The sequence below is a fragment of the Quercus lobata genome, chromosome 11 (genome assembly GCF_001633185.2).
Source record: "Quercus lobata isolate SW786 chromosome 11, ValleyOak3.0 Primary Assembly, whole genome shotgun sequence".
NCBI classification, from domain to species: Eukaryota; Viridiplantae; Streptophyta; class Magnoliopsida; order Fagales; family Fagaceae; genus Quercus; species Quercus lobata.
Genome location: NC_044914.1, coordinates 40,250,944 through 40,258,616, shown reverse-complemented (window position 1 = coordinate 40,258,616; position 7,673 = coordinate 40,250,944). Strand labels below are relative to the sequence as shown.

At 33.7% G+C, this 7,673-nt stretch overlaps 1 pseudogene; it reads left to right on the top strand.

Annotated features, from left to right (window-relative positions):
- The first annotated feature begins 1,214 nt into the window (after nt 1-1,214).
- LOC115967424 lies at nt 1,215-4,611 on the top strand (annotated as a pseudogene).
- The last annotated feature ends 3,062 nt before the right edge of the window (nt 4,612-7,673 follow it).

The window sequence follows — 7,673 nt, the reverse complement described above, 5'->3', positions numbered from 1 at the left end:
TTGGTTGTGTTTGATCCAAATTATGATCCGACCATAAATAATATTGTTATGGTTTTTAATTAGAGATTTTCTGAGGCTTAGTTCATAGAGTAGAAACTTGGGTTGATAGATTGCCCTTGGGAAAATTTTTTGGCTTGTTTGGTAGCTCATTGTGAATCTTGTGCACAAGATAGAAAAAGAAAATTGTACTGTCATATTTTGTATTTTTTTTTTCTTGAGAATAGTGAAATCTTTGTAACTTTATAGATGTAGGCAAACTGCCAAATCATATAAATATTATCTTGTGTGATTATTTTCTTTGATGTATATTTTTTCTCTATTTTTACATCTTACAGTTCTGAGAATTTCGTGGATATTCCTTTCAGAGCATCGCTCAAACACAACAATGTTTCTTTTGGATTATACCAAAAGGAAATTAGGCAAGTTAATTGATCAGCACGTTAAACATTTTTAAATTATCAAACCCTTATCTAATCTTCTTGACCCTATATTATTATATCAGAAAGTCATTTGTACTCTTCCCATAGCAAATGGGAAAAGGATCCCTCCTTTTGAAATGAGAGATGTTTTTTCCGGTTAAATTAAAGTTTCCATAGCCATCACCAAACTTGTCTCCCAAGAATTGTAGGATAATATTTATGCAAGGAAAAAAAAAGGGACAAAGTTTAGCTACAAAATTCATTGTAGCTTAAGGCTACAAACTCACTCAATAAAATAAATATTACAACATATTTTGAAAATCTAACCGTTGAATTGCATGTTCTTTACACCCTTAATACACATATTAAATTTTGTGTCAATCGGATATCATTTACTACATGATCTACAAGTTTATATTTTGTTCATAATTTTAAATTACAAAAACTTGCAATTTAAAAAATTTATTAATGACATAGCTATTGATCTTTAATTTTCTTGAAATTTTGCAAGCATGAAGAATATAATAAGAAGATGTAATCCAATGGTGGATTTGTCAAAATTCAAATCCAATAAAAAGATATTAAGTGAGTTTGTAGCCTTAAGCTACAACTAATTTTGTAGCTAAACTTTGTCCAAAAAAAAGTACCACGACGTTTTATTCAAGAAATACTGAATAATTAATCATCAATCTCACGCTATAAATTAAAACCTATACCCTTCCTCCCTCTACCATCTCTTCTTACAAAGCACAAGAAAGTAAACCAATCTCTTTGCACTAACAAAATCACAAAAAAATGGGAGAGGTTGATCCAGCTTTCATCCAAGAACCTGAACACAGGGCTAGAATCTCCTACATCGAAGGTGAAGGCATCCCAGTAATCGATCTTTCTCCATTGCACTCCCCCAATGATGTTTCTGCCTTTGAAGGCCTTGTTAAAGAGATAGGCAATGCATGCAAAGACTGGGGGTTTTTCCAGGTGATCAACCATGGGGTTCCTTTGGAGAAGCGCCAGAAGATTGAGAAAACATCTAAGAGGTTCTTTGCGCAGAGTTTGGAGGAGAAGAGGAAGGTGAAAAAGACTGAGAAGCTGGTGTTGGGTTACTATGACTCTGAGTATACCAAGAATGTTAGGGACTGGAAGGAGGTGTTTGATTTTATTATAGAGGAACCCACTTTATTCCCGAATTCACATGAGCCTGCTAATGACAAAGAACTCGCAGGGTGGACTAATCTGTGGCCTGAGTACCCACCTGAGTTTAGGTAAGCCCTCAGTCCTTTGCCTCAATCTTTCTACATGCTTGTTTGCTCTAGCCCAAGCAATCTTAGATTAATCCTGTAATTTTTGTCATATGTACGCGTCTTTATAACTAGTCCTTTTTCTTTTTTTTTTTCTTTATTCCGAGAAGAGTCTTCATAACTACTCTTCTTAAGGTTAACATGTTAGTGATTATGTGCATGGTTTCATAATTGTAACTGGGAGAAGTTAGAACTCCAAGCCAACCATGCATAAGCACCGTGGGATCAAATTTTTTCTATATATAAATAAAAGTAAAAAATAAAGAAGTTCAGGACAAGTCTTTTTTAGGTCCTTATGAGTTACCATCGAGCGTGAAGTAAGATAATTTGGTAGGACTCACTGCTGATTGAGTTATGGAAAAAGTTATGTAAAAACTATTTTTATCTATTCACTAAAAAAACAATGAAATTTGAAGTCAAGTTTGAGACCCAATTAGAGGGATTCTTTCTGTTTGATTTTATGGATTCCCTTAACCATTGCCCAGGGAAACATGCCAAGAATATATTCAAGAGATGGAAAAACTAGCATTCAAGTTGATGGAACTTGTGGCTCTGAGCTTAGGCTTACCAGCAGATAGGTTCCATGGCTTCTTCAAAGATCAAGTCAGCTACGTTCGACTCAATTACTATCCGATATGCCCTTTTCCTCACTTAGCGCTTGGTCTAGGTCGGCACAAGGATAGTGGTGCAGTGACCATCCTAGGTGAAATGGTGTTCCAGGATTAGAAGTGAAACGAAGAAAAAATGGAGAGTGGGTTCGGGTCAAACACATCCCAGATGCTTATATCATTAACATTGGTGACAATATTAAGGTATCATCCCTGTTCGAGAGGGAGAGAGTATACCCCCGAACTCCCCAATAACAAATTGTGTTTACTTGTAGGTGTATACATACATAACATAATTATCATGTCAGTTGTCACATTTCTGTCTTTTTAAATCAACAAGGTTAGGTAAGGTTAGGTGTGTCTATAGGTGGGGCTCACCCTTTTGTGAGAGGGAGAGAGTATACTCTCAGACTACCTAATAACAACTCATGTTTACTTGTGGGTATATACTCACTCTCTCTCACATAGGGGTGGACCCTACCTATATATATATATATATGCGACGGTTTTAGGATTTTTTTAAAGAGGGTCAATTGTGTTGTAATTTTTGTGTGCTAAAAGTGGTGTAATTTTTTGCTAATAAAGAAGACAAGTGTAAGAAAAAATAATTTAATTCCACGGCCAGTGGCAAAGTAAGAAAGAGTCCGGAGAGAAGGTTTATTTATTTATTTATTTTTAAAAAAGAGGGAGCAATTTTAAGAGTAAAGCTACTTACACAACACTTTCACAATAAATTGTAGGTGACAAGTTGTTAAAGATATGTAAAATAGTGATGTCAATTATGGGTCTATATAAAAACCAATTAAAACTTATCAATTAACTTTTATTGTAAAATTATTGTAAAAATAATATTGTGGAAGTAACACTAAGAGGATCATATTCAAGCTTATTTCAGTCGGGATTAAACAAAATTTAGGGTTAGGGTGTTCAAAATTTTATTTTAAGGGTCAAAACAAAAAAAAAAAAAATGAAAAATGAAAAATTATATATAATTTTTGTTTTTTGGCCAAATCAATGAACCCCTGGGTTGGCTATGGAGCCACCCTTGATATATAGAGCTTGAAATAAGGTTTGGTGCATGCATATATATAAAGAAGGGTGGTGTTTATATATATTATACACACTTGTTATACACAAGTTTACATACACATAAAAATGCATGGAAGTTTACACACCTATAAAATGAACAATTTTTTTTTTTTTTGCATTTTATAGGTGCGTGTAAATTTGTATGTAACAAGATGTATATAATAGTATTTACCCATATATTAATTGCTTGAGTAATGATTATTACACACAAATTGTTTACACAATTTTACATGCACTCCAAAAAGTAATTGAAAACATAAATTAACATCATGATTTTAGTTACTTTTTCAGGTGTGTGTAAAACAATTTGTGTGCATCAAATTTAACCCTAAATGCTATCTATAGTGTCATACTTGTAACCAAGGGATATTTATTCAATCTAATTATGTTTTAAGAAGAGTTTCAGCATGATACTAACATGCGTACTTTTCAAAAGAATGGAGTATTTTGTTGGAGTTAATTTTTCTTGAATGCATCAGAATTCATACTCTCCTACGAGCCTAAGTCTGATATTATTAGGACAGGAAATGTGTGAGAATTTTGATAGAAGTAAGAGGGTAAGAGCATTCAAAAAAAAAAAAAAAAAATGCATTTTGTATTACCCAAAAATTGCTTTATCTATTTTAGGTACATTACAGGTGTTGGGGTCATTATACGTATTTGGTGTTACAATAAATGTAAAATAGATAAAAGCATTTTAGAGCACCAGATGAAAATGTTCGAAGTTGTCTTATCAACAATGTTTAAATCCTAGTCTCTGTAAAATGCTCATATATTACTTTTTCTTTGTGCACTCCATACATGGATGTATCTAAAAAATGATGATAAAATTACTAGCCAAATTAGAATTAATAATCTATCCCTATATTAGAGCTTAAATGTTTTTAGAGGCTTTTATAATTGACTAGTTTAACTTAAGCCATGGAAATTGTTCAGGTTTGGAGCAATGATGAGTATGAGAGTGTAGAGCACAGGGTAATGGTGAATTCAGAGAAAGAAAGGTACTCCTATCCATTTTTCTTACTACCGGCACTTTCCACTGTGGTTGAACCCTTGGAGGAGTTGACGAATGAGCAAAACCCTGCTAAATATAGGGCATACAATTGGGGAGAGTTTATAAGTAACAGAAATCAGAGTAATTATCAAAAACAAAAAGTTGAAAACCTGCAAATTAGTGATTTCAAGATATCAGAGTAAGCTGGGCTGGAGTAGTATGATCAATTGGCAAGGAATAAAGTTAAGCTCTATATTGGTCAGGAAAATGGGACTTCGAAAGCATGATTTGGTTATCAGCTTGAAGATGAGAAACATTGTGAATAAATATGCATGTTTCCATAAATTTTCCTTATATCATATTACAAAAAACGTTTATTATATACTTTATGGGAGAATAATATATGAATTACAATGGTTACGAATTGAAGTTATTGATGTAAGTGTATCAACCTAATAATTTCAATAAAGTTAATGTTTGAATAATTATGAATTTATGAAAGTTAGACTACCTATCTTGTCTCTACACGTATAATAAAAGTGAACAATACTACAAATACAACCTTTTTTCACAACCATTGAGTTGCAAAGCTTTTATAGATTTTGATCTAGATCCACCATTGATTTCACTTTATTACCCACCATTAATAGCTTGCCATTTAAGCAAGTGTGAAATTTTTTGTGTATCTAAATTTATTAAATAAAAAATACTTCTATATTTTGTATACAATATGGGTCATTTTAATAGATAATGTATTCCATTGGCCAAGAGAGTGGATCTTATTATTATTATTTTTTGGTGAAGTAACCTTAATTAAAATGTTAAGGTTACTTCACTTTTTTACCCACCATATATTAACAGCTTGCCATTTGTTGAGAACAAAATTTTCACACTACATGACTTTATTTCATTGGCAACCCGCACCACATCAACATTATCATGGATTTTGAGAAAATCTCTTTTAAAGCCCAAAATAGCCCATATTTACACAAAAAGGTGTCAAAGCCCATGGTCCAAAACCCATGGCGATATTGTCTCATCAAAACCCGTGGTTCAAGCTCATGGCACATCATCTCATTTTCGGCTCATGATCCAAGCTCATGAGTCTCATCGGAAGAATATTGGGAGTCGTGGTTTGGAGGGCCAAGAAGTATGTTCAGTAAATCTCCAGCAGTTCAAAGTTGATAAAGGAAAACATGTTACTTGGCATGTCTTCCCCAATTCCCTGAACTCTAACAGGTCAGTGTGCAATAGGTAGTATTTGGTAAGCCGTTCATATCACATAACACTTAAAATGATAAAACTCCCCATGCTCTTTACATAAAAATTAATGTTCATAATATAATATAAGTTTAAAAATGTAATTATATTTGTGGGGCCCGGCCCAAAATAATGGGCTAGTCTAACTACAGGCCCGTCCGAGAAGCATCATGTCCGAGGAGAAATCACAGAAAAAGCATTATTCAAGCCCAATTGCGCCAAAGAAACCTGTCTGAGGAGTAACCCCTCCTCGGACATCACGAAGTCCAGACGAGGAACTCGCCCCAACCATTGCAGTTCATCCTCCCAGCATATAAAATGAATAAAATCCAAAATATCTCATGGAAAGTTGCCACCACCACATTAAATGCGCCACAACCACCCTCTTGGCCGCATTAATGAGGAAAAGACCCCTGAACAGTACTACCTTGGCCTCTGCAACTCACAAGGGAGTGATAGGGGTGTCTGATGGGACAGGTGCTCAAGTAGATGCTTAGATGATCAACAAGTGTAAGGTTGAGATGAGACCAAGAGAGCTATATAATGTAGTGGAGTCCCTCAAAGAAAGGGGGACAGAAAAACTGTATTCGGAACTGGAGAAATAGAATCTTACATTAGATATCCATCCTTGTGTTTTTGTTTCTGCAACAATATTGTCCATGTATCAGACCGAATAGGCTCACTGAGGCTAAGTTCTTTGACCCATCCTCTACAAATATTTATTGTGGGTTGCGCCTTGGGCCGAGGCCTGATCAATAGAGTTTGGGCCAGGAAATTCGTGCAACTACAATATTATTTCATATAAATTATATTATTATTTTTATTTAAATCAATCCCAAGCACATGGCTAAATCTATATTAATATCTTATATCTAGTATTAAATGCTCTCCTTGCTCTCTAAGATTTGGTCAAAACACAAAGAGACCATAATTACATTCTAAAACTTCATCAAATTATCAACCAACTAGTCTATTACTTACCTAAATTATATTGTAATAAAACCATAGACTAAACATATAATTTTCCAAAAGAGGCAACTTAGCCAAAAATACTAGCAATAGTTCCAGCAAAAATTGTCTTAACTCCAGGAGAAACAGTAATAGCTCCAGCAGCAACTGTAATAGCTCCAATAGTAGCTTAGGCAACTGACACATGTCCAAAAGTGACATCATCAACCCATTAATGCCCAATCTCAACAGCTTGTTACCATACCCAAAGAAGCAGGGTCCTATAAAAGAAATCATACCATTTTAAACTAAGATCCTTAGCCTTCAACTGCAATACCAAATATAGAAGGATCTCATAAAAGTTATCTTACCATTTTCAACCAAACTTATGAATTCATTGCTGAATATTTCCTCCAACAGAAGCTATCATTTAGGTGATATCATCCAGCAGTGTTAGCTGTTGTAGCAGCTATTGTTGTAGAGCTGATAGTCGTGACTGACAGCTGTAACAGCAATTCCAGCAGCATTAAAGTCTCAAAATCTCTTCTTTTAGCTAAAACAAAAAAAAACCAACTAAGGAAATCACTTGTTTTGCCAAAAACCTTTCCTTATTTGCTGATTTTCCCTTCAACTAATTCAAACTTAGTTACATACTTGGCTCTATATAAAGAGGACCAAGCAACACATAACTCACTACACCATTATCCACTATCCATCTCTCTCTCACTCTTTTATTCTGAAATATCATCATCTTTAAATCCATGTCTTTAAACTCCATATCTTTAAAATATCCATACATACTTCTCATATATCTTTAAACTCCATGTCTCACAAATTAATTATATACAAGATCCATATTCAACAAAGTATCTAAATATACTTCCTATACATATTACAAACACCATATCTCACAAAACATATATATATATACATATATATATATATATATATATTTCTTACCATCTCCATACACCTTAAAACATATCAAACACTCTTCCAAGAACATTTTATCAAAAGCCTATCTCATGGGAGACATATAATTATAATGCTAAAAGAC